This window comes from Podarcis tiliguerta (genome assembly GCF_965153285.1).
Source record: "Podarcis tiliguerta genome assembly, chromosome: 17".
In the NCBI taxonomy this organism is placed as follows: Eukaryota; Metazoa; Chordata; class Lepidosauria; order Squamata; family Lacertidae; genus Podarcis; species Podarcis tiliguerta.
This window is the reverse complement of record NC_139550.1, coordinates 33,566,379-33,591,627: the sequence shown is the minus strand read 5'-3', so window position 1 is coordinate 33,591,627 and position 25,249 is coordinate 33,566,379. Positions and strand designations below refer to the sequence as shown.

Below are 25,249 nucleotides of genomic sequence, written 5' to 3'. Positions count from 1 at the left end.
TTAAGAACTTCACCTCAGAATGAGAACGGAAATTGCGCACCGGCGGTGCGGCGGCAGCGGGAAGCCCCATTAGCTAAAGTGGTACCTCAGGTTAAGAACGGTTTCAGATTAAGAACGGACCTCCAGAACGAATTAAGTTCTTAACCCGAGGTAACAATGTATTACTATTTATACCCCACACATCTTACTGGGTTGCCCCAGCCACTCTGGGCAGTTTCCAACACATATAAAAACGTAATAAAACATTAAACATTTTTTTTAAAAAAGTCTTCTCTATACAGGATTGCCTTCTGCTGGCTCAGGGGTCAGATAACTCCATACCCTCCAACATTTCTCCAATGAAAATAGCGACATCCTAAGGAAAAGCAGGACATTTTGGGATCAAATCAGAAACCGGGACAGCTTATCTAAATCAGGGACTTCCCTGGAAAATAGGGGCGTTTGGTGGGTCTGCTATTCTACATAGAAACCTGTCTCAAAATGGATGCAGCCTGCTGTGATTTCCTGCACAGTTCCCTGTGAATGCACAGCTGATTGGCATAATTGTCACCATAGTCAATTAGGAGTATGGCAATCCCGTGTGATTTGTGGAAAGTAGCATTAGTGCAGGGGTAGGCAACCCAGGGGCCGGATGTGGCCCAATCGCCTTCTCAATCCGGCCCGCAGACATCCGAGAAACAGCGTGTTTTTACATGAGTAGAATGTGTGCTTTTATTTTAAATGCATCTCTGGTTTATTTGTGGGGCATAGGAATTCGTTCATTCCAAGACACAAGATCTACCCACCCGGGAAGAATGGCAGATGAAGTTGATGGACTACATGGAATTGGCGGAAATGACTGGCAGAACCCGAGACCAGGGAGAAGAGTCGGTGGAAGAAGACTGGAAAACGTTTAAAAATTATTTGCAAAATTAATGAATGTTAAAAGATTGTTGGAATGAAGCTATATGGCTTTAGTAGAAATGTTATAAGGATTTAAGTATAAATAGATTAATAGAATTTCAAAGGTAAAATAAGGTTAGAATGTGTTAAGATAATTATAGGACAGATAACAGAGGAAGATGGAAAGGAATTGCTGAAACAATTGACAGAAGTGGAATACAAAAAGGGAGGTGTGAGGAGGTCGGTGAAATAAGTGAATGAAAGATAAGACATTGAAATTGTTTGTTTGTTTTAAATGATTTAAATTGTTTTTGTTTGGTTTTGTTAGTTTAATGTGTTAGTGTAGTATATTGTGTTTATTGTTAGTTTAATGTGTTAGTGTATTTGTATTGTATTGTTTCCTTTTTTTTTTTTTCTTCTTGTTTTGTGGTGTTTAAATTGTTCAAAAAGCAATAAATATCATATTTTTTTTAAAAAGGAATTCGTTCATTCCCCCCCCCAAAAAAAATATAGGCCAGCCCACCACATGGTCTGAGGGACAGTGGACCGGCCCACAGCTGAAAAAGGTTGCTGACCCTCTTCAGCAGGTATTCACCAGATTTTCAAAACTGATCATTTCCACAGGGTAGAAATTTCTCTTTGGTGCAGCCAGGGGGGAACTGGATGACGTGATCATGTTTGATCATGCTGAAGTGATTCCCATGGCTCTTATTTATTAAGTGCCATTCCCCCTTCCACACACACCGCTGCTTCTCTGCGTGAATTAATCACATGAGCAATTGTGCTCAGTCCAAACTCATGAAAGTACACAAATAGCCACAGTGCCCTCTCTGATGTGATGACCTCACTGGATGTCAGTAGCCATAATTTGGCTACGGTTTTTGTCAATATGACAAATGACAGCAACTGAAGGCAATGAGTATATAGGGATGAATTTTACAAGGGATAATGAAAAAACAACAACCAAAAATACATACTTTTTTATTTGTATAACGTTGATTTGTATGTGTATGGAAAAAATGTGGCTTGTTTCAGCACAACCCTTGTCTTTAGCAATAATTCTGTGTTTTCTCTTTCACGCTCCGTGAAATCTAAAAAGAGCAAATGAAAAAGTAAACTGTGAGGCTGACAACCTCACTACCTAGCCATTCTGTAGTTTGTTTCTGCCTGAAGTGCAGAACAGATCAACTAGGGTTCGTAACACAACCAGGCGTCATTTATGTTGCAGTTGCTGATTTTTCAATGTGGCCGGCACATCACGGTTTTATTTAAACACCTGTTTTGGTCCAGCAGGAAGAGGGCTCTGAGAGGAAATCTCTCCAGCCCTCTGACTCATCTTACAAAGCCGTTGTCTTCTCATCCCACAATGAGGGAGAGATGGACTCCAAAGTCACGATTCTCTACCAAAATCTCCATTCCCCGCCCTTGGCCCCCATGATTCATGTACACAAATACCTCAAGGACCGCCTCTCACCATATGAACTGAGGCAGACCCTGTGACCAGCATCTCAAGCCCTTCTTCATGTGTCTCCTCCAAGAGAGGTCAGGAGAGTAGCAACACAAGAACGGGGCCTTTTCTGCAGTGGCTCCTCATTGGTGGAATGCTCTCCCCAGGGAAGCTTGCCAGGCACCTTCATCACATTTCTTTAGATACCAGGCAAAAACTTTCCTCTATAACCAGGCCTTTGGCCTTTACCTATCTGTGGCCTGTAAAAAGCAGGTGGGATGCTTTTACTGTATTCTTTCCCCCTTTGTTTTAATGTACCTCTGTGGGGCCAGGGGTTGTTTGTTTGTTTGGATGGTTGTAAGTCGCATTAGCTTACGCTGGGCAAGATAAAGCGACTAATAAATTTAATAATTATTATGACGGTGAATATATTGTAAGACACTAAATAATTTCAGGGAGTCCAACACCAGTTGCAGTGGTTCAAGCGGCAATGGAGCAACTGGTTCCAATTGGCTGAGCTGATGTGATGTCATGAAATATTCTTGAACATTCCATTTGTCAATAATAGTTGTCACTCAGAACGTGGTATTCCAGGCACTGAAAGTTCTAATGAAAGGCCAGCGGCTGAAGGAAAACCCTTTGCATAGGGCTGTGGGTGATGTGGAGGACAATGCAGCCAAGATATGGAGGGGAAGAACCTGGAAGTTCAATGGGAAATGTTCCCAGGGCAGCTGGGATAGCTAAATGCTCAGAATAAGGCCACATATAAAGGTAAAGGGACCCCTGACCATTAGGTCCAGTCGTGACCGACTCTGGGGTTGCAGCGCTCATCTCGCTTTATTGGCTGAGGGAGCCGGCATACAACTTCCGGGTCATGTGGCCAGCATGACTAAGCCGCTTCTGGCAAACCAGAGCAGCGCACGGAAACACCGTTTACCTTCCCACTGGAGCGGTACCTATTAATCTACTTGCACTTTGACATGCTTTCAAACTGCTAGGTTGGCAGGAGCAGGGACCGAGCAATGGGAGCTCACCCCGTTGTGGGGATTCGAACCACCGACCTTCTGATCAGCAAGTTCTAGGCTCTGTGGTTTAACCCACAGCGCCACCCGCGTCCCAAGGCCACATATATTCTTAGGTAAAGGAACCCTGGTAAAGTCCAGTCAAAGGCAACTATGGGTTTGCGGCTCTCATCTCGCTTCAGGCTGAGGGAGCTGGCGTTTTGTCCATAGACAGCTTTCCGTGTCATGTGGCCAGCATGACTAAACTGCTTATGGCACAACAGAAGACCATGACGGAAGCCAGAGCGCATGGAAACGGCGTTTACCTTCCCACCACAGTGGTACCTATCTATCTACTTGCACTGGCGTGCTTTTGAACTGCTAGGTGGGCAGGAGCTGGGACAGAGCAACGGGAGCTCACCCCGTTGCGGGGACTTGAACCTTCTGATCGGCAAGCCCAAGAGGCTCACTGGTTTAGACCACACACCATACCTTTACCTTTACCTACATATATTCTTACTCCCATTTCGTTATGCAGTGCCCAGACACAAAAGAGGACAGAACATGGGGAAACTGTGATTTCCGTAAATGAAGGGGTTTCTCCCCCTCTGCCAGCTAGCCACCCAGCAATCGTCACCAAACATTTGCCTAAGACAGAACTGGGAAACAGCTAGATTTTGTGTTTCCAGAGCTAGGGACGCAGCCATTGCAAGTTTCTCCCTCCCAACAAGCTACATGAAACCTGCCCTAATATGGGTTTTGGATTTTATTTTCTTAGGGGCCAGTGCAGCTACCTTTACTTTCCTGCTTTCTGGAACTCTGCATTTTCTGGAGTTAGCATTTCATGACTTGGAAGCCAAGGCATGTCAGCCAGATAAAGCTTTTAACCAATTCACCAGTGTCGTTTAAATGAAGTGGTATATGGCTAATATACTGTTACATTCAAAGTTATGTTGATATATTACAGGTATCTGTTTTGAGATATTAATGGCGGTTTGAACAAACAATTTAATAAACAAAGCTTATTACAGGGAAAGTCATTTTTTAATACTTTCTTTTTCGCTCACTGTTGCAAAAGCACCCTTGAATCAAAATAACTTTTTTTGGGTTGTTGTTTTTTTGTTTGTTTTTCAATAATTTTATACATATTTAGCATAACCATTTCAAACATTAAAATACAAAGTTCTTTTGAACTTTCAGACCTGCTTCCCTCCTTCCATGGTTTGCATCTTTAAGATTAAATTTACTGCATCTTTTACAATTACCCATCTATTAAAAGTAAAGGGACCCCTGACCATTAGGTCCAGTCGTGACCGACTCTGGGGTTGCGGCGCTCATCTCGCTTTACTGGCTGAGGGAGCCGGCATACAGCTTCCGGGTCATGTGGCCAGCATGAGTAAGCCGCTTCTGGCGAACCAGCGCAGTGCACGCAAACACCGTTTACCTTCCCGCTGGAGCGGTACCTATTTATCTACTTGCAGTTTGATGTGCTTTCGAACTGCTAGGTTGGCAGGAGCAGGGACCGAGCAATGGGAGCTCACCCCGTCACGGGGATTCAAACCGCCAACCTTCTGATCGGCAAGTCCTAGGCTCTGTGGTTTAACCCACAGTGCCACCCGCGTCCCATCCATTATATAACCATAATTAACATAAATAATTCCACATTACATGTGTCATTACATCCCTGCCAAAGGTTTTAACTGTTTACAGTGGTCTTTTAAGTAAATTACAAATTTACTCCAGACTTTATAAAATATTTGATCTTCCTGGTTTCGGATCTTCCCCGTCAGTTTTGCCATCTTCACATCCTCCATTTTGAAGTTATATTATGGATTTGAAGTCAAAATAGCTTTGAAAACTAAACCCATGTGCTCTTGAACTGAAGCTTTACTGCTTAATCAACAATACTTTCAGTTGATTAATCTACCAAGAGAACCAAGTGAAGCTTGCAGTCCTGTTGAAAATCCTGACTGCTAAGTGGCGCCAGTTTCACGATTCACCCTGACCATTCAGGAAATATTTTTGTGGTTTGGGAGAATACCTTTATAGCTCCTCATGGTCCACTGGGGAGATGGGAACAACCTTCAGCAAGACAGAAGCTGGCTACCATTCCTGCTTTAACCCCTTGACCTTATGTCCTATTTAAACTGGCAGTGGCAAAATAAAGCTTTGTGTCTCAGGACTCCTCTCTTCGGTGCTTCTCAATCGCCACAACGCAACATTACCCTTTAAAAAAGAGAGAGAGAGAGAGAGAGAGAGGGAGGGAGGGAGGGAGGTGGAGAGCGCTGCTGCTGCTGCTAAACTCCACCTCCATCCCTGGGGCAGGATGGCTAGGGAAGGGAGCTGAGCTCTGATTCTTTAATGCCAGGCACCCTGGATCAGAGTGTTCATGCCCCAGTTGTTCACTGGCGCATAAAATTCTGCTTTCAGCAAAAATATGTTTACTACATGCATCTGAAAGGGAAGCATTTGCGCCTAATGGTTAGAGCAAGAGGGGGAGGGGGAGGGGGAGGTAAGGCTGGGTTATTTATATTCCAGATGCGGGCGAACAATGCCTTACAGACAAGGCTCCAGGTTTTTGCAATCCTCTCTCTGCAAGGGAGATGGGTCTGTTGAATTTTGGTGAGCAGGGTCTGTGTTTTGGGATCTGTTGAGAGGCAGAAAGAATCCAATTGGGCACAAAGTCCGCAGGGCTGCTACTAACTCAGCAGCGGCCAACCCAGTTCCTGACCTTTCCAAGGGGAATCAAAGGCCCTTTGCTTCCTCTTCGGCAAAATATTGGGGGGGGACGACCTGAAACACATGCGCCGTTCTCTCCTCTGTTTTCTACCATGGCCGTGCCTTGAGTGGGGTTTGCGGCACTGACACAAAGGCCACTAAGTGGACGTGGGCTGAGCCCAGAGGGCTGCTATCGCTGGGGGGCTCCCGTGGGCAGTGGGGCACCTGCAGCTGCTGCCAAACCAGAGTCGGGATGTGGTTCCGTTCAGCTGCCTCATAGCCAAACCAGAAGACAAAGGGAAGCATGTGCAATCCAAGCCCGGCCATTGTGATTCAAGACAAAACGCCTAATTTGGGGGCAAAGGACAGCGATAACTCGCTGTGGGTTGCAATGTGATCGGATATGACGGTCTTTGAAAGCAAGGACGCTCCAGACTCCTGTCTGGGATGCCGGTCAATATGTCAGCTGCTATCTGTCTCCACACAGCTCCCTAATGAAACGGTTACCACCAAATTCGCTGGAGGGGGGGCAGTAGTATTTCCAGGCTTATTACCATAGGGGCTCCCCAAGGGAATAATAGCGTGCGAGGTCGTCATGCCAGATTTAGAAGCACAAAACAACCTTGGGCTTCAAGAGACATAACATCAGCTGTGCAAGACTGCATGAGATTCCAGCTACAAGCATTTCTAAGTAGATCAGTCAACTAAAAGTTTAGTTGATTAATCTGGGAGTGTCGAACTCTAACTGGCAAGTGCCAAACTCAAATGCAGAGTTAAAAGGCACACTGGTTTCTTTTAAGTTGTTCTGGTTTTGATGTGTTGCTGCAATAGGAGACAAAAGGCAAACACTAAAAGCCTTTCCTTCCAACAAGAAGGTTTTTACGTTTAAATTATGTCTATACTTTTTACGTTTAAATTATGTCTATACTGAGGTTTTGGTAATATGCAGATCTATTTATGTACCTTGGTTGTTGAACGCCTTGCGACTCAAATGTTTTGGCTCCTGAACGCCGCAAACCCAGAAGTGAATGTTCCGGTTTCTGAACGTTATTTGGAACACAAACGTCCATCATGGCTTCCAATTGAGTGCAGGAAGCTCCTGCAGCCAATCGGAAGCCATGTCTTGGTTTTCTAACGTTTTTGGAAGTCGACTTCCAGAATGGATTCCGTTCAAGAACCAAGGTACAACTGCAATTATAAATTAATTTTAAAATTACTGGTTATTTTTAGCACTTAGCAACTAATTCATGCTTCTTTGTTTATGAAAGCATTGGTGGGGTTATCCATTTAAAATTATTGTGTGATAGTCAGAGTAAACCCATTGATATTTTAAGTAACTTTAAGTCCATTGATTTGGGTTGGTCTGTTCTAACTATGCCTAACATTAGATGCCCCCCACCATATCTGTTTAATGCAAGAACAGGCACACAAAGCCCCTACAAGTAAAAGCAAGCTCCCATCCTTTCTCCTACGACCCAGCAGCTCGCCTGAGAACAAAAGGCCTTTGACTACTTTCCAAAAGAGGTGGCCAATGACACGTCCCTTAGGAGCACAGAGGGTTGTAGCCAACTAAGTCCTCCTCAAAGCAGGCCCACTGAAATTAATGAACCTTACTAATTTAGTCCCATTCATTTTGATGGGTCTACTCGGAGTAGGACTTAAGAGACAACCCAGAACTTCCAGAGAGAGCAGCTACTCTAGAGGAGGCCTGAGCAGTAATGGCTCTCGCCTGGCCTTCCACAAAGCAGGGGACATGTAATGTAAAATAAATTAACGGATGAGTCCGTGAAAAGATTTTTAGAGCATCTTCTCTGATGGTCTGTGACGTTTTATTTTATTTGTACATAGATATAGGAATCTCTACCTGGCCTTTGTAATTCATAAACATTACTCATGGCAACTTTCAACAGTTAAAAATGCAGTAACATAATAATAATAAAAAGCACATTACAACAGAGAGGCACAATGGATAAAGCCATTGACTATACCTGCCGAATAAAATTATATTCATTTACGAGTGGAAGGGGAGGTGTTTCACAACTGGTGCAGTCACTGAGAAGGCCCTGTCCATGTTCACCACTAAGCAGGCCTGGCCCAAGATGCTGGGCTGCTCCAGCCAAAACTGAACATGTTTCCCTGCCTCTTCCACCTCTGCCTCAGCCACCACCTGGAGGCAACCCAGGGAGTAAAAGGAGGCAGGAGAAGATCCGGCAGTGGCGGGCTGCAAGCACCTCGCCAGGGTTCATGGGCAGGTCAGCCATGCCTTGGCCCTTGGCTACAGAGAAGGGCCTCTTCCCCATACCCTCCCAAATTTCTCCTTGAAAATAAGGAAGTCCTAAGGAAAAGCGGGGCATTCCGGGATCAAATGCGAAACTGGGATGGCTTCTGTAAATCCAGGCCTGTCCCTGGAAAATAGGGACACTTGGAGGGTTTGTTCTTCCCTTTATCTATGGGAGTGAGCAAGCTGGTATAGGAGCAGACAGTCCCTCAGGTACCATTTAAGGCTTTAAAGACAATTGTCAACTCTTTGAATTGTGCCCATGGAAGCAAACTGGAAACCAATTTAGGCACTACAGGGCTATAGGTGGCTTCCTGGTTCTCAGTTTCAGGAGTTTGTTGCTGACCTGTTGACACAAGGAGCAAAGCTCTTCTCCCAACCTTTCTTGACACACAAAGAAGAAGAGGAGGAGTTTGGATTTGATATCCCGCTTTATCACTACCCTAAGGAGTCTCAAAGCGGCTAACATTCTCCTTTCCCTTCCTCCCCCACAACAAACACTCTGTGAGGTGAGTGGGGCTGAGAGACTTCAGAGACGTTTGACTGGCCCAAGGTCACCCAGAAGCTGCGTGTGGAGGAGCGGGGAAGCGAACCCGGTTCACCAGATTACGAGTCCACTGCTCTTAACCACTACACCACACTGGGACTGGGTGGTACAACTTCACATGGAAAACCATAGATCTCCCCTTGTTAACTAGCACAACACCTAGAACGACAGGACATGGGCACCTACGCTTTTGTGACTGGTGTAGCTGTCATTTTCCAGATGACCAGAGTTAGGAGACCACAGACTTCCACACTTCTCTCCTCTTTCCGTCCTAATCTCTCTCATGCACATTTCTCCCTCTCTTCTTCTATGTTCTGTTTTAACCATGCTATAATGCTGCACCATGCACGGACGCTAACCATCATTAATGCCCTTGCAAATCCACTTCACCCCCTAGATCCAAGCTCTGTCTAGGAGGGCAATTCGTTCTCGCGAGCATTAGGAATCATTCATACCAGTCATAGCACTATGGTTAAAGCAAACTGTGGAAGGGAAGGGGGAGTTGTAGGGAAGAGAAGGGAGCATGTCATTAGAGTTGCCAACTGACCAGGAAAAATACTCTCCCCTCTTCCTTTGCCTCTACTAGCAGCTTGATATGCAGAAACTGAAAGGTGAAGCTTTTCAGAGGATGTGGAGATACCTAATCAACTGAATGCATTCAGATCAAACTGCCGTTACCAGTGCAAGAGGATAGTACGGAAATTGGCAATCCTACAGAAAAGAATATGTCTCTTTGCTTATGTCAGCCTTTTTCCAAGTGGTAAGGTAGCTGTCTATGGGGATGAGAGCCTTGTTAGTGATGGCTTCCCAGATGTGGTAAAAAGTTGCTTGGTGCCTTCCTTATGGTAATTTCAGTGTTACGGAAGGACTCCTTTTTAGTTTTCTAGGCCTTTTAAAATCTGTGAATTTAAAAGTTCAGAACTTGAAACCTACTCTTCTATCTCTGCTCACTTAAAAAAAATATATATTGCAAATGTTGCTTCGTGGTATTGTATTTTCATACTGTATTTTACAATTTTGCATTTGTGAGCTACCCAGAGAACAATGGTATTGGGTGGCCTGTTAAAAAAAAAGAAAAGCCATGCATAAACACACAAATCAACACGTATTTTCATGCCATATCCCCGCCGTACATTGCTCTGGAATCCTATAATCATGTATAACCTTGCTCATGACAACCCCTTTCACCAAAGTCTCTTAGAAATTGCAGGGTGGGGTGTGTGGGGGGGTGGACTGAGTGTGGCATTTCTCCAGCCAGAAGTACTTTAACACAATCTGCTCTCCAGATGCCAGTAAAAGCCATGGGTTTTGTCACGAGGCCACCATATATCCCACTTTCTACAAGCCTCGAGACAAAAGAAGAGGAGACGGAATCCTGTCGGCCTCTTCAGAGTCATTAAAGTGTTTATGTACCAAATTAAATACCCTCCCTTTGCTCTAAGGCAGAAGTGAGGGACCTCGGGCTGAGCAGCCAATAGCAGCCCTCCAAAATGCTCCATCTGGACCTGGGGGGCCTCTTCCCACATCGCTCACAGGCCCTCTTCTGAACCCTCCTTGGGTGACTCAAACGCCTCTTTGCTTGGCTGAATGGAGGATAGAGAGGTGTGCCATATTCATTTATTTAGTTGTCGTGTTTACATCCCACCTTTTACTTCAAGGAACTCGAGGTTGTGTCTGTGGTCTTCCCTCTCCTCATTTAACCCTCACAACAACCCTGTGAGGTAGGTCAGACTGAGAGGCAGTGACTGGACTGAGGTCACCCAGCAAGCTTCATGCCTGGTCCCCCAGGTCCCAGTCCGACACGCTAACCACTAGACCACACTAGTCAACTGTACAAAGGTGAAATTTGCATTTGTCACACTCAGGCCCTCCTCACTCACTGCCATGTGGCCCTCTGAAGGTTTCTCAGGTGAGAAAGGTGAAATTTGTGGATTTGAAGCACATCCCACCACCTCAAGGCATTCTCAGGACTAGGGTTTTTTTTTTAGGGGCTGCTGGGAATGCCAGCTCTGCAAGAAGATTAACTACAGTTCTGAGGTTTCTAACTTGGTCCTCTTCAGTCCAACCACTACACCTTACAGTGGTACCTCGGGTTACAGATGCTTCAGGTTACAGACGCTTCAGGTTACAGACTCCGCTAACCAAGAAACAGTACCTCGGGTTAAGAGCTTTACTTCAGGATGAGAACAGAAATTGCACGGTGGTGGCGCGGCAGCAGCAGGAGGCCTCATTAGCTAAAGTGGTACCTCAGGTTAAGAACAGTTTCAGGTTAAGAACAGGCCCCTAGAACGAATTAAATTCTTAACCTGAGGTACCACTGTATTGGCTAAAAAGCGAAGAATGCAAAATACAGTGGTACCTTGGGTTACAGACGCTTCAGGTTACAGACTCCGCTAACCCAGAAATAGTACCTTGGGTTAAGAACTTTGCTTCAGGATGAGAACAGAAATTGTGGTGCGGTGGCAGCGGGAGACCCTATTAGCTAAAGTGGTACCTCAGGTTAAGAATAGTTTCAGGTTAAGAACGGGCCTCCAGAACGAATTAAGTTCTTAACCTGAGGTACCACTGTACATGGTCCAGCCTTCCCTCCCGGGGGCTCACATTCAGTTGCAGCCACTGGTGGTGTAAAGCTTTTCAGAAGTCGACACCCTTTAGGACAGCCTAGTGGGAGACAAGCAGGTCTAACAGCTGGGGGCCTTCTCTTGCCCAGGCGCCACTGATATAAATGGAGGGGTTGTGTAAGTCACTTGAATGGGCCTCTGCATAGTAGATAACCTGCTGGGGTGTGTGTAGCATTTTTCGCCAATACAGTGGTACCTCAGGTTAAGTACTTAATTTGCTCCGGAGTTCCGTTCTTAACCTGAAACTGTTCTTAACCTGAGGTACCACTTTAGCTAAGAGGGCCTCCCGCAGCCGACGCACGATTTCTGTTTTCATCCTGAAGCAAAGTTCTTAACCCAAGGTACTATTTCTGGGTTAACGGAGTCTGTAACCTGAAGTGTCTGTAACCTGAGGTACCACTGTAGTAAAATCAAATGACTAACAATTTGCTGGACCTCTGAAAACCAGCTGTGTCATTTTCAACTGCATATTATTTCGTAATTATATTTTGAATCTGTCCATATTGTCCATAGTGTTTGTGACATTACAAGTGCTACAGTGGTACCTCGGGTTTAGAACTTTATTCGTTCCGGAGGTACGTTCTTAACCTGAAACTGTTCTTAACCTGAAGCACCACTTTAGCTAATAGGGCCTCCCGCTGCCGCTGCGCCGCCGGAGCCCGATTTCTGTTCTCATCCTGAAGCCAAGTTCTTAACCCAAGGTACTATTTCTGGGTTAGCGGAGTCGTAACCTGAAGTGTCTGTAACCCGAGGTACCACTGTAAATAAATGAAAACAACTCGAGAGGTGTGGACGTGTCTGCCCACGTTAGAGTAAGGCTCCTCTGAATAGTGGGATCAAAGAAGCGATCCTGGCTGGGGCCTCTTTTATTCTCACCCCACTCCTTGAGAGGCCAAGCTGCCCTTGCCCCCATTCACTGTGACAAACAGTGCCATAGCGTGGGGGGTGCAGGGGGGGCCGGCCGCACCGGGCGCAACATCTGGGGGTTAGGGTTAGGGGGCGTAAATCCACGGGTTAGGGGGCGCAAATTACTTGCCTTGCCCCGGGTGCTGACAACCTACACTACGCCACTGGTGACAAAAGAAGCCCCTGTTCCCCTCTGCATGGGAGTCATCCCAGCCAGGCAGCCAACTTCCTTCTTCCTCGGGGGCCCCGATCCTGCATCTTTACCAGCACCTTGGAGAGCAGAAAATCTGGCACGGAGATGCTCCGCCAACAAAGCCTCCCTGGTCCTTTCTGCGCATCAGCCCTGCTGCGTTAGCAGCGGCACAGGAGCAAGGCCGGAAACCCTGGGAGGCGGCAGCCCAGCCAGCCTTAGGAAGAGGCGTGGGACGGATCCATTTCTCATGCACCTTGGGGAATGCTGGCTATCCGGCCGCGCCTGCTGCCTCCCTCGCGTGTCTGTCCGGCGCGCTGGGGGTTAATGTCTGCTCCTTGGCGAGCTTGTCTGCAAAATCCTCCTCCCTCTGATACCCAAGACCGTTCTCTTTTTTTGAAAGAAAAAAAAGGGGGAAAGGGGAAAAATCAATCTTCGGGGCTCGCGGCCAATAAGAGGAGTCCGGGGCTTCCCGATCAGCCAATAGGGTAGCATCCTCGGCGCTCATCTGACCCACCCCACCTCTTCCCTGAAAACTGCCCACATATGGGATGTATATGTAAAACGTCGAGCCCTCGCTCCTATAGAGACGGGTCGGGTCGCGACGTGGATTTGAACGGGGACCGGGAGCGAGCGGAGCCGGCGCCGGATGGGCTGAGGTGGGGCGCGATCCCTTGCGCGATCCCTTGCCAAGTGCGGGCGCGATCCGGGAGCAGCTTGAGCTCTCTGCCGCTTTGGCCCCAAGCGAAACAAGGTCACGGGCTCCCTTCCCGCGGCGTCCGGCGTGGCCGCCGCCGGGGAGCGCGGGGTGATGCGCGCTGTCCGACGGCGCGCCCGCCCCGTCGCGCCCGTGGGAAAAGAGCATCGCCGAGCGACCTGCGAGGCCGGGAGAGCGTGGCAGGGACCGGCGGCCGCCCTGCCTCCTGCCCCTCGCGAAAGAAAGGCTATTTGATTGTTTGTGGGTTGTTTTGTTTTGTTTTCTTCCCGCGGAGGGAGCAGCGGGGCCGCCCCGCCCGCCCGCCCGCCCGCCGCGCCTCTATCCAACTTTCCCCGCCGAGCCTCTCGGCAGACGCCAGCCGGGAGGGAGGGAGGGAGAGGGTCTCTAACCACCCCCGCCCCCCGCCCTTCATCTCCGCTCCGGAAAGCGCGAAGAAAGGAGGACCCCGCTCGGCTCCCACGGCGCCCCTTCTCCGCCAAGTGCCACTCGCGGCCGGGAAGGAAGCGGCACACAAAGGGAAGGCATAGCCGGAGCGCGCCCCCCCCCTCCCGCCAGCGCCGTCTTGGCCGCCCCGCCCCGGCGAGAGCGATCCGAGGAGGAGCCGTGAGTAAGGCGGCGGCGGCGGAGGCTCCCCCAAGGCCACCCCACCCCACCCCGGGAAGGATCGCGGAGCACCTCGGGCGGCGGCGGCGGGAGTGCTAACCCCCATCCCCGCCCCCCTCCTCCCTTCCAGACGCTCCTGGGAGGGAAGGTCGCCGCCCGGCGGCCCCTTCCCCTTCTGTCTGCGGTCAGGATCAAGTGGGAAAGCTGGAGCGGCGTGACGGCGCGCCGGGCCTTAAATCTGCTGGTCACGGGCAGCCCCAGACGGCGGCGGCGGCGGCGGCAGGGAGGGAGGGAGGGAGGGAGGGCGAAGCGACACCGCGTGGCCTCCCCCGCAGGCGACATGGGGGGAGGGGAGGCGAGGCCGGAGTCTGCTCTCGCCATCAGAAGTTCATGTGCTTTTGAAGTCCTAATCGCATTTCCAATCACTCCCCGCCGCATTTGCCCCCGTCTCCCTTTCGTAAGCGGGTGGGGGAAGACTAATTTAAGATTTTTTTCCCAGATGAGAAATGGTTTTGGTTGTGGGTTGTTGTTTTTGGTTTTTTTTGCCATTTAGGGAAGTGAGACATTGCGATGGGTGAAATTCCCCTTCATCTCAGGCTTAGAGGCATCTCAGCACCGACGAAGTGCAACACCTAGAGAAATGTGGACATGTGGGGGGGGGCAGAGCAGACCCTCGGGCCTGGTGAAGCAAGGGTGTCCCTTTGCTAGAAATGAGGACTTCTGCCCTGGGGCTTCTAGCAGTTTGCTCTGATCTCGGGATTATGCTGGTCAATAGCAGGTCCTGGCAGGGGACCAGTTCTGAGCTGTTGCCAGACTTCAGCCAAAAAACGGTCACAATGGGCATATGAAACTTTTGTGGAGTCTGCTGGGATGGAGGGAGACAAGCAGACGTACCTGGTGTACCTAGAACTCTTGCTCCTTTTGTTCCTTTTGTCTTGCGGGAATCTTACATGAGGTGTGTGAGAAGTGTATGAAAGTGTATTTCTGCTCCATTCTTCTGCTCTCTTGGTCAGGAGTCAGCAACTAGAGTGCCTCTGGCCCTTGCAGGGTGGGGCCTGGCTCCTTGAGTTGACAGCACAGGTGATATAGAGGGTGGCAGCCTCTAGGCAACCCTCCATACACCTGAGCAGCTGGCCAGGCTCTGGTTGAAGCATCTTGTCTTCAGGAATGGCCAGACTCCATAAGCATCTCTCTCCAGCTGCGCCACTCAGAATGCCACAGAAGCTGCCTTTGTGACATGATCCTCCAAGAAAATACTCTCCGCCTGGAGGCTTGTGCCTTGGCACTCAGGGAGATGGTAGCAGAGCAGCCTTGGGTGAACTTTGCCTCTTGGATTGTGTGGTTCAGTTTTTGAGGGCAACCAAATTGCCTTGGCGTGGCATGGCCTCTTGCCACCCTGGCAGAACTTGAAATGGATGTGAGGCACTGGGCAGGAATGTGCCATTTGCCGCTGTGCTGTGCTGCTTGATGATTGAAGTTGGCATAATCAAAACTAATTCTCATCTGCCACTGTGGAACGAACAGGTATGGCCAGAGAAATAGCAGTAGTTGCAGGAGTGGTGCCGAAGTACTTTTGTAAGCTATGAGCATTAAAAGTCCCATTATGTATCTGAACTTCATCCTTTAAAGGGAGGCAGAGCAGCATTTAATTTCTAAAGATGGGTGCACGGCTTTGGATTTTGTGGGAACCCTGTCCTTGGCTCATGCAAGTTGCCCTGCTTTTAAGCCTGTGGAATCAGACCAAAGTTGCTCAGTGCAATCTGTACGTGCTCAGAGAGACTCTAATAGTCTGTTTCATAAGGGGCATTAGCCTCAGATGAGAGATGGAGTATTCATTTTGTGACATTAAAGAGGGAGGGGGCACTAAGAGAACGAAGACTTAACAGTGCATTTGCAAGGAATCTGCAAAAAAAAAAAGTTCTGTAGGTAATTTATCCAAAGTTTCTTACTAAGCAACAATACACAATACAGTTCTGTAATATGCCTTGCATATTCTCCTTTTGCGGTTAGGAAGACATTGGGATCTGGCAAAATGGTCTCAGAAAGTGACCAGCTAACTGCATTTGTTCCCATTTAAGTCAGAAGGGAGAGCTTAGTCTACCTTGCTATAGATTACACTCTTTTCGTCCGTAGCAGTGAATATATTGCTAAGTGGTACAAGTTGACCTTGCTGTGATACGGGCAGCAGAGCCACACGCTGCTGAATATTCATCTGCTCTTTGTCACCCAGGACCTTGTACAGAGGCCTCGCTAACACAACGAGGCAACGAGAACCCCAGCTGGTGTCTGTTCACACTGTACGGATCCATACTAGAGCCTGCCTAGATCCTATTGTCACAGAGAAGTAAAGAGAAAACTTTGAATAGCAGGTTTTCATACTAGCAGCGTAAAAGATATCAGATTATTGAGGTAGCTGCCACTTCTGCAGCCTGGGAATGGGCTTATCAAAGTCCATGTAATAGTTTGAAGGGGAACTTGCATGATGTTGTTTTCAAGATGGTAGATGAGAAGCCAGTTTTTGGCTCGTTTAAAGGCTGGTGGCATTGTAGAATGGCATTGCCCCTGTGCCCTGGCCTAATACAGTAAAACTCACTAAGTAAATGAAAACAATTGTTGTGGGACTTGTACATAAAACATTTGTGCTTTGGACAGTAGCAGCCAGCAAGGTGTTGTGTGTTGATTTAAAAACAAAACAAAACTATTAAGAACTCTTCATTAAGCTATGATGATGTTAGAGGTGGGGGTAACTATAACAGGGGGTGTCTATAGACATGATAGAGACTTGAGGTACACCTAAATCAACCTAACTGAATATTTTTGTAGCTTTGGGGAGACACTTGTTTGAAAATTACTATTTGTATTATTATTTATCTTAATTCATGAAAGCATGAACGTGGGCTTAGCATTCTTGAATTGCATCTACAGGATTCAATAAATGGTGCCCAGTATTCCATTTTTTACAGTCTTCTTATAAAATTTGTTAATTTGGCCATGGCCGCAAGGTCTCAGGATTTTGTTTGGTTTTTAAACACAGCAGCCTCTGAATAAGAGCAGTCTGTGGCTCCACAGGCTTTCTTAACTCACTAGTTCTTAACAGTGCAATCCTATAATGTCCACTCAGAAGTAAGTGCAGTTGAGTTTACTGGAGCTTAAGTAGGTGAGCATAGGTTTGGAGGCTAAACAAGGGACTGGGAATCTGCCTTGGATGTAGGAATGACAAGTTATGCAACATTTTCGTCCAAAAGTGGGGTCAGTTCCCTGCCAGAAGATACTGTACTTCCTGTTCAATAAAAACTCCATAGCCTCCTCAGAGTGGGAAGAAAGACCCGACAACTTCACATGACTTCCGCTGCTTTCACTTGAGATCTTAGAATCATAGAATCAGAGTTGGAAGAGACCCCAAGGGCCATCGAGTCCAACCCCCTGCCAAGCAGGAAACACCATCAGAGCACTCCTGACATATGGTTGTCAAGCCTCTGCTTAAAGACCTCCAAAGAAGGAGACTCTACTACACTCCTTGGCAGCAAATTCCACTGTCGAACAGCTCTTACTGTCAGGAAGTTCTTCCTAATGTTTAGGTGGAATCTTCTTTCTTGTAGTTTGGATCCATTGCTCCGTGTCCGCTTCTCTGGAGCAGCAGAAAACAACCTTTCTCCCTCCTCTATGTGACATCCTTTTATATATTTGAACATGGCTATCATATCACTCCTTAACCTCCTCTTCTCCAGGCTAAACATGCCCAGCTCCCTTAGCCGTTCCTCATAAGCCGTTCTTCATCCCATGCTGCATCTCCCAGCAAATTCCCAAGATGTAAAAAAAAGGGGGGGTCTGTTGTTACTCATCTTTTTAATGTGTCAGTAGTTGGGCGATCTGATAATTGGCAAAGGTCCCAGAAATCCACTTGCCATCCATGAATCTCAGAGATGTGCTGGAGATGTTGCAAAGATATGCACCTGCAGCTATTTCCCAGAAACAAGAACGTTCAGAATGTGAGTGAAAGGGGGGCAGCACGCTGCTGTGGCGGCAAGTGAGTCCCTTTGAGGTGAATTCACCATCGCTCCAAGAAAGAATCAGATCAGCATGAAGCCAAGCATACAAGTTACAGCTTTATATCTCTCATTGGTTAGTAGGGGCATACATCTCAGCAGTGGCATCCTGTGTTGCTGATAGCACCTTCAGAAAATGGATTTTCCTCGTGAATGCAGTAGGGGAAGAAAATGGTTGGGCCAGGGAAAAGCTACGGTCAGGCAAAGAATCATAGACAATGAGAGACAACAGGACTCAAGGTGCCCCAACTATAAAATTGGAGAAATCGAGAGAGATATAGCCGCACCGGCAGCATATCTCTTCTTTCTCGTATCCAAAAATGCAAGAAGGGCTTTTACACTCGCCAGAAGTTCAGCTCTGCCCTCGCCAGTCCTGGAAGGATCCTTTTAAAAAGGATATGCTCAGAGACTTTGCACCTGTTCATTGAGGGATATAGGAAGCCCAGAGCACTTGTTCTTTAGATGTCCCTTTTATGAAGAGGCACATAGTGAGACCATTGATCCCCTGCTGGTGAGGCTCGCTGACCTCCCGGAAAAGCAAAAATTTGACCTTTCCTGTTAGGCAAAGATTATAAGACGACCCGGATAGTCACCAGATTCTGTGTACAGATCTGTAGGCGCAGACCATCCCCCAACCCAAACTAGTTTGTTAAGAAAATCCCCAAACTTGGTTCCATGGGTAACTCTGGGTCATCTCTCTGCGGTAGCTTATCTTAAAGTTTAAAGTGTCTATACACTTATCGCATTTATAAATTTTAAATTTATTGTTGTACATTGTTTTAAACGTTTGTTTTCCTTCTGGGATTGCACCCCCAAGTGTGTTTTATAAGCTGGTCTCCGACCGTAAGAAATTATCTATGTATCTAGGGGAAGAAAATGTTACTCAGTGTTAGCTGAGATTCCTACATTGCAGCGGGTTGGACTAGATGACCCTTGGGTCCCTTCCGACGCTAAGATTCTATTATTCTTCTCCGTGTCTGCTCTGGTCTTGTAGACAGTGTTGATTATCTCAGGCACTGTCAAGTATCAGTCCTCCCTGCTCATGCTTTTTGTATTTTTCTTCACACCTTACATGCACCTTAAGAGGCATCTAACAGTCTTGTCTGGAATTGTGTAGACTCCAGGATTTGAGATCAGTCCTGGAAAAGCTGTGAGCTCCCACTGGAGCAGAATCCTGTCTCTCTAATGCCACTAGCGTTGCTGCTCTGGCCTGTGCTGAGTCACAGTTTCTTTCCAGCTTCTCAGTTTTGACCAGATCTAAAGAAACTTGCTGATCTCCTCTGGAGAGGCACAAGTGTTTTGGCTCTCAAAGGGTTCGGTTATTTTTGGAGAGAGACCAGCCCTCATTCAGAGGATTCCTGCTCTGTCCAAGTGAATGGGAGGCAGAGCCAAGCCCATCCAAATGCCAGTGAGCTCATGTTTGCAGGCAGAGGCGGGGATTCCCAACGGGAAGGCGAAAGCTGGTTGCAGGCAGAGGAAGGGTCTGCTTCAACAATCTTGGAAGAACAAGAGCTGCGTTTCTTTGATGCCTGTGAAGTTGCTTTTGCAACACCTTTCACCCAAATTATTATCGTTCTAAAAAGTTACCAGCACACCTGCTTTGTGACTCATCCTTTCTCCCAACCACTTCTTTTGCCGACTATGGTCCTGTCTACATTACTGATGTAAACCAGCTTCATGCATTTTAGGCCATTAGGACACCTTGGGAATGGGAGACTTTGAAAGGACTAAAGATCAAGACAGAGGAGATGCATGGGACTCACAATTGCTTCACCCAACTTTTAAAAATTGGATTTTGATTGGTTGGTTGAGGACAAACCACATGAGAAGGTGCATTGCTTCCATGCACTGCTTGTGAGCGTTCCTCCTTCTTCTTTGGCGATCACTCTTAGCCGAGTAAGATTGTCTTCCATGAACACGGTTTTAAAAGTGAGTCCGTAAGTGACTGTGGAGGCCAGTTCTGGATCCACACGTCCTTCCACAGTGGGGACATACGTTTCTGGGCAGGAGTTGATCACGGTGAGGGTTTCCTAAGCCTGCCTTCCTCTTAGCACATTTCTCCCTTTCGTCCTGTGTTTGAGCGTCTTCCAAGCCCGTGACACCTTTGGTAAAGGCTGTTCTCCAGTTGGAGCGCTCGCTGGCCAGTGTTTCCCAGTTGCCGGTGGTTATACAGTGGTACCTCGCAAGACGAATGCCTCGCAAGACGAAAAACTCACAGGACGAAAGAGTTTTTCGTTTTTTGAGTTGCTTCGCAAGACGAATAAATAGGTACCGCTCTGGCGGGAAGGTAAACGGCATTTCCGTTTGCTGCTCTGGTTTCACCAGAAGTGGCTAAGTCATGCTGGCCACATGATCCAGAAAAACTCTCTGCGGACAAACGCCGGCTCCCTCGGCCAGTAAAGCGAGATGAGCGCTGCAACCCCAGAGTCGTTTGTGACTGGACTTAACTGTCAGGGGTCCTTTACCTTTACCTTACCGCATTCCAGCCAGTAAGTATCACCTGTGCGTCCTGCTGTGCTGTGCTGCACTTGGAAAAGGTGGTGGAGAGATTCTGCAGAGCTTCTGTTCTTCTGAAGCTTCTGTTCTACATGCTGCTCGTAATGAGTGGGAATGTGTTGAACTGCACAAAGCCCCATTCCCAGCCCCCCTCCCACAATGTCCCTGTCCTTAGGGATGCTGCAGGGATCTGTCCCTACCTCCCCAATGTGAAATGGATGGTGGTTGGGGTAGAGGTGATGATTTAGCCACTATTCCATTATAGTGATTAGAGCAGCTTCCAAAATAATTACAAATCCAACTCAGCATAAAACCACGCTGGGCAGGTTAAAACAAAAATCAGGGCAGGGGGTGAGTTGATCCCCACTTCCCTCTGTGTAGCCATTCCAAAACTTGATCAGAACCTTCAGTTACTGTTTTGCGAAAAAGACCATGAGTGGGGAATTGTTGGCACCTGCTTCCAAGTAATGTGTAGTTCGGCTACCCAGAAACTTTGCGTACTCTCAGATGGGGCTGGGCCTTTTGGAGCTGTGTCTGAAGGAGCGGAGAGATGTCCTCAGGCTGCTGAAAGTGCCTCTTTGCAGCTCCATCTTCCACCATGCCCCTGACTTCCAGGCAGAGTGGTCAGATTTATTTTTAGAATGGCAGGGACGGGGAGGGGTTTGCACTGTTGTGAATGTGACTTAGTATGGGGAGCTGATGTGGATCTCGGGCGCTGCAGAGCTATCATTACTGCTCTGCAGAGTTTTATTTATAGCTCTAGGAGGTTTCTCCCACCCAAATTTGCTATGAAAAGGGAAAATGGGCCCCTGGTTAGAGGCCTGCAGAGTTACTGTAGATGGACCTCTCCTCCATGTTAGAGAAGCAGGTCATTTAGGACAGGGGTCAGCAAACTTACTGCGCCTCTGGCAGGTGTCTCCAGCGCCAGTCGTGCGGCGGGCCGGAGGGCGGGGGAGCTCGTGCCCATAGGCGTGCGCACACACTATTTCCAGCGCACTTCCAGGTCAGAGGAGCACCGGAAATAGCTTGTGCGCATGTGCACCGGCCTCCTCTGACCCAGATGTGCACCAGAAATAACACCCGTGCATGCGCAAATGACTCTTGCGCATGCGCACAAGCTATTTCCGGTGCTCCTCCAACCCGGAAATGGGCAGCTGCGCAGCGCAGCACCGGTAAGAGCGGGCAGCGGGGGTCGCCACGGGCCGGATAAACGAGTCCCCCGAGCCTTACCCGGCCCGCGGGCCTTAGTTTGGGTACCCCGATTTAGGACATTGCCCGCCTCCACTGTCTCCATGCACGCACATGCAAACACACTAAGACAAGCTGCCAGGCACAGCCAGCCTGTCCCTATGAGAGGATGCACATCTTTGTATACATAGGAGGTAGTGGACTCCCTTTCCTTGGAGGGCTTAAAGCAGGGGTTGGATGGCCGCCTGTCATGTACGATCTAGTTGAGTTTCCTGCATTGTGGGGGGTTGAAATAGATGATCCTGAGGGTCTTTTCCAACTCTGTAATCCTACGAGGCTCCGTGTGTGTGTGTCAGTCACATGTAATGTGCATTAGCAGAGTTGTCAGTTATTCTGGTTTAATCACCCAGGCTGTACTTTGAAGACTTTTTTTTATCCCAAAGACATTCATGTTTTATGCTTTATTAATAAATATGTAATCTGTATTTACATAGTACCTACGGCTAAGCACAGTACCTAAAGTGTTGAAGGACAGGCCCCTACCTACAGATTCATAATCTGAAAGCAAGCTTTTAGCAGAAAATGGGTCAATGGAAGTGGAAAATCCTTCTGTAGAAGAATTTCTGCATCCGTGTAAAGAAATTGTTATTCACCTTAGCACAATGGCTGTTGCTGCAGCAGGATGGATGGTCAGGGAAGGAAGGCAGACGGAGGGATTCTGCAGGTGCCAGAGCACAGGTGGGCAGAACATGGTCCAGCAGCCATATGCAAGCCCCAACTACATGTTATGTTCCCCCTCCTATTGCTTCCTGAAGCTACTTCATCTTTCCATGCCATCAGAATTCCTTCCTTCCTGTTTGTTCCCTCCTGGTGCTCCTGGCTTTTAAAATTGTTTCCAGGTAGTTTCAGAACAGTTTGAAGGGGGCCACATTTTATTTTATTTCCTTTTTCCCTAGTTGTATGGCCCGCCATCTAAGAACAAATTGGTAGGCTTCCAAGAAGACTAAAGCCACTTTTATGCGTTTTCAAGAACAGTAGCTGTGTTGGTGCATTGTACAAAAACAGCAACTTCCGTATACAGTGGACGCTCTGGTGAACATGATCCGTGTGGGATGCACGTTCGCAACCTGCAGCGTCCGCAGCGGCGCGTCTGCACATGTGTGGGTTGCTATTTGACGTGTCTGTGCATGCGCAAAGCACAGTTTAGCGCTTCTGAGCATGCGCAACCACCGGAACCCGGAAGTAACCCGTTCCAGTACTTCTGGGTTTCCATGGTCCCCAACCTGAAAAAGCACAACCTGAAGCGTCTGCAACCCGAGGTATGACTGTACTTATTTGAAAGAAACCTCATCCATCCCAGTGGGGCTTGTTTCTGAGTAGACCTACATAGGACTGGGAATTCTAATTGGAGGTGACCAGAATGAAAATTGAAGCAGGGCCCTCTTTATTCTGGATTAGTTAATCCAGAACAATTTTGCCTCTGGCTCTGTCTGGCCAGCAGCAGCATGCGGACCTTGGCAGATCACCCCTGAGGGAATGTGGCCCTCAACAGCAACGAAAGAGGAAGAAACTGGCCCCTGGTAGTATCCCTGTCATTGATCTATTTTCTGCCATAGATGTGGAGTTCTGTGGAAGAATGCTGCTGCTTTGCTCGTAGAATTCATTCTCAACTGGTGCAGTTGTAAACAGACACTCTGTGTTCTCTCTCTCGCCTCCCAAGGAAAGACTTCCCTGAACTACTCCTTGCTCTGGCTGTGCGCATGTGATGTGGGGGGAAGACATTTTATAACGATAACCGTTGTGGCATGCTCCATTTCCAGTACTTGGTGTTCCAGAGAGCTGCTCTTGGGGGCTATCGGCTTAAATAATTGAACCGTCTTAAAAGCACCTTTATATAGATCTCTGCCTATGGAGCAGGAGTCCTTATGCTAGTTCTAATTTCAAAGTTCTCTTAATGCATCTGTTTTTCAGGGCAGGAAATGCTTACAGATCCTGCCTAGTGCTCGAAAATGTGCGGGACACGTTGGGTCAACTTGTGTGTTGTTGCCGCATGCAATATTCATTCCGTGCTGGGATCATGCAAACCGGGAGGGGAACAGCCAATCCTGATTTACCCATCTCATTTAGATTCTGTCTTTCCTCTCAGGAGTTCAAGGCAATGTCCTCTCTCTTCCCCCTTTGATCCTAAAAACAACTTTGCAAGGTAGGCCAGGCCAGCCTCACCCTCTCAGCTAGATGGCCAAATGGATATTTGAATGGGGGCTATGGCAAGTCTTAGTTAGGCAAAACTCTAGCCATGGCTGCTCTTATCTCCTCTTCGAGTTTTGTGTTCTTTTGGATGATTTGGGTTCGAATTCCAGCTCAGCTCTTGGCTCCCTAACTGGTGGCAGGTAGGAGTCATTCTGTCTCAGCCTCAGGTCTGCATCTGTGGTCTTTCAAAAAAATAAAAGGGAATGCACTTCACAGAGTTTCTTGATTAAAATCGTTTAAAAGGTAATTATTTTTAAGAGGCATCAGTGCAGAGAGCTGGGAAGAGGAAAGTCAGACACACCTATTTCAACCAAATCTTTCAGTTTCTGTGATTTCCCTGGTCAGCGTTGTGAATCTGACACTGCACAAATATGATTTTAAAAGGAATGACCTGCTTTCGTTGGCTGTTTTTATAGAGTGCCATGTTCAGTATTTATTGTGAGACCTTTGTGTTCCTTCCCTGCTCTACTAGGTGTTAAATGGGAACTTCTTTCGTTTGTGAGAGCCCGTTTTGTGTTTTTTAATCCAATGTGGCGTAAACAGTAATGAGGATGTGAAATATGCCTGGGTTCTTCCAGAGGACAAAAAAAGAAGAACAAAACTCAACAATGAACAAAATTGCTGAGGCAACACTAGTGCCATGTTGGCAGGGGGAGCAACTAGGTGGCACAGAGGGGGATAGTTGGCATTGCCAATAGCTCTGGGGGCCATGCAGAAATTACCATATGTCCTCCCGTGCTGGAGAATAGGCACTCACATCCAAGTTTTGTTGCTGCTGCTGCTGCTGCTGCTGCAAAGTGATTATTGCAGTGCCACGAGGTACTGGCACTACTACTACGTATTATTACTATTGCTATTATTACTATTATTATTATTTATACCCTGCATTTCCCCCTGACACTCAAGGCAGATAAAAATAGAAATAGCTAAAAAGGGGGGGGGGTCATTAAAAAGCAATTAAACATTAATAAAATTAATGCGTGGGTATCACCTGGTTCCTGCTTTCTTCTGTCTTAAAAAAAAGTGTGTGTATGTAGATATGTATATATGTGTTGTTTTTTTGTGTGTGTGTGTGTGTGTGTATTCCCAAACTTGCAGAGGGGTGCCCTTACCAAATGGTGGGGGAACACTCTGGAGCAGGGGTCAGCAACCTTTTTCAGCCGTGGGCCAGTCCACCGTCCCTCAGACCATGTGGGGGGCCGGACTATATTTTGAAGGGAAAAAAATGAACGAATTCCTATGCCCCACAAATAACCCAGAGATGCATTTTAAATAAAAGAACACATTCTACTCATGTAAAAACACGCTGATTCCCAGACCGTCCATGCCATGGGCCGGATTTAGGAGGCAATTGGGCC

At 47.6% G+C, this 25,249-nt stretch overlaps 1 long non-coding RNA gene across 1 annotated transcript in view; it reads left to right on the top strand.

The window, feature by feature from the left end:
• The first annotated feature begins 13,151 nt into the window (after nucleotides 1-13,151).
• The window catches only part of LOC310667987, a 33,435-nt gene continuing 21,337 nt past the window's right edge, over nucleotides 13,152-25,249 (top strand). The window contains exon 1 of the long non-coding RNA XR_014506513.1: nucleotides 13,152-13,249. This is a non-coding gene — a long non-coding RNA (uncharacterized lncRNA). The remainder of the gene's footprint in view (nucleotides 13,250-25,249) is intronic.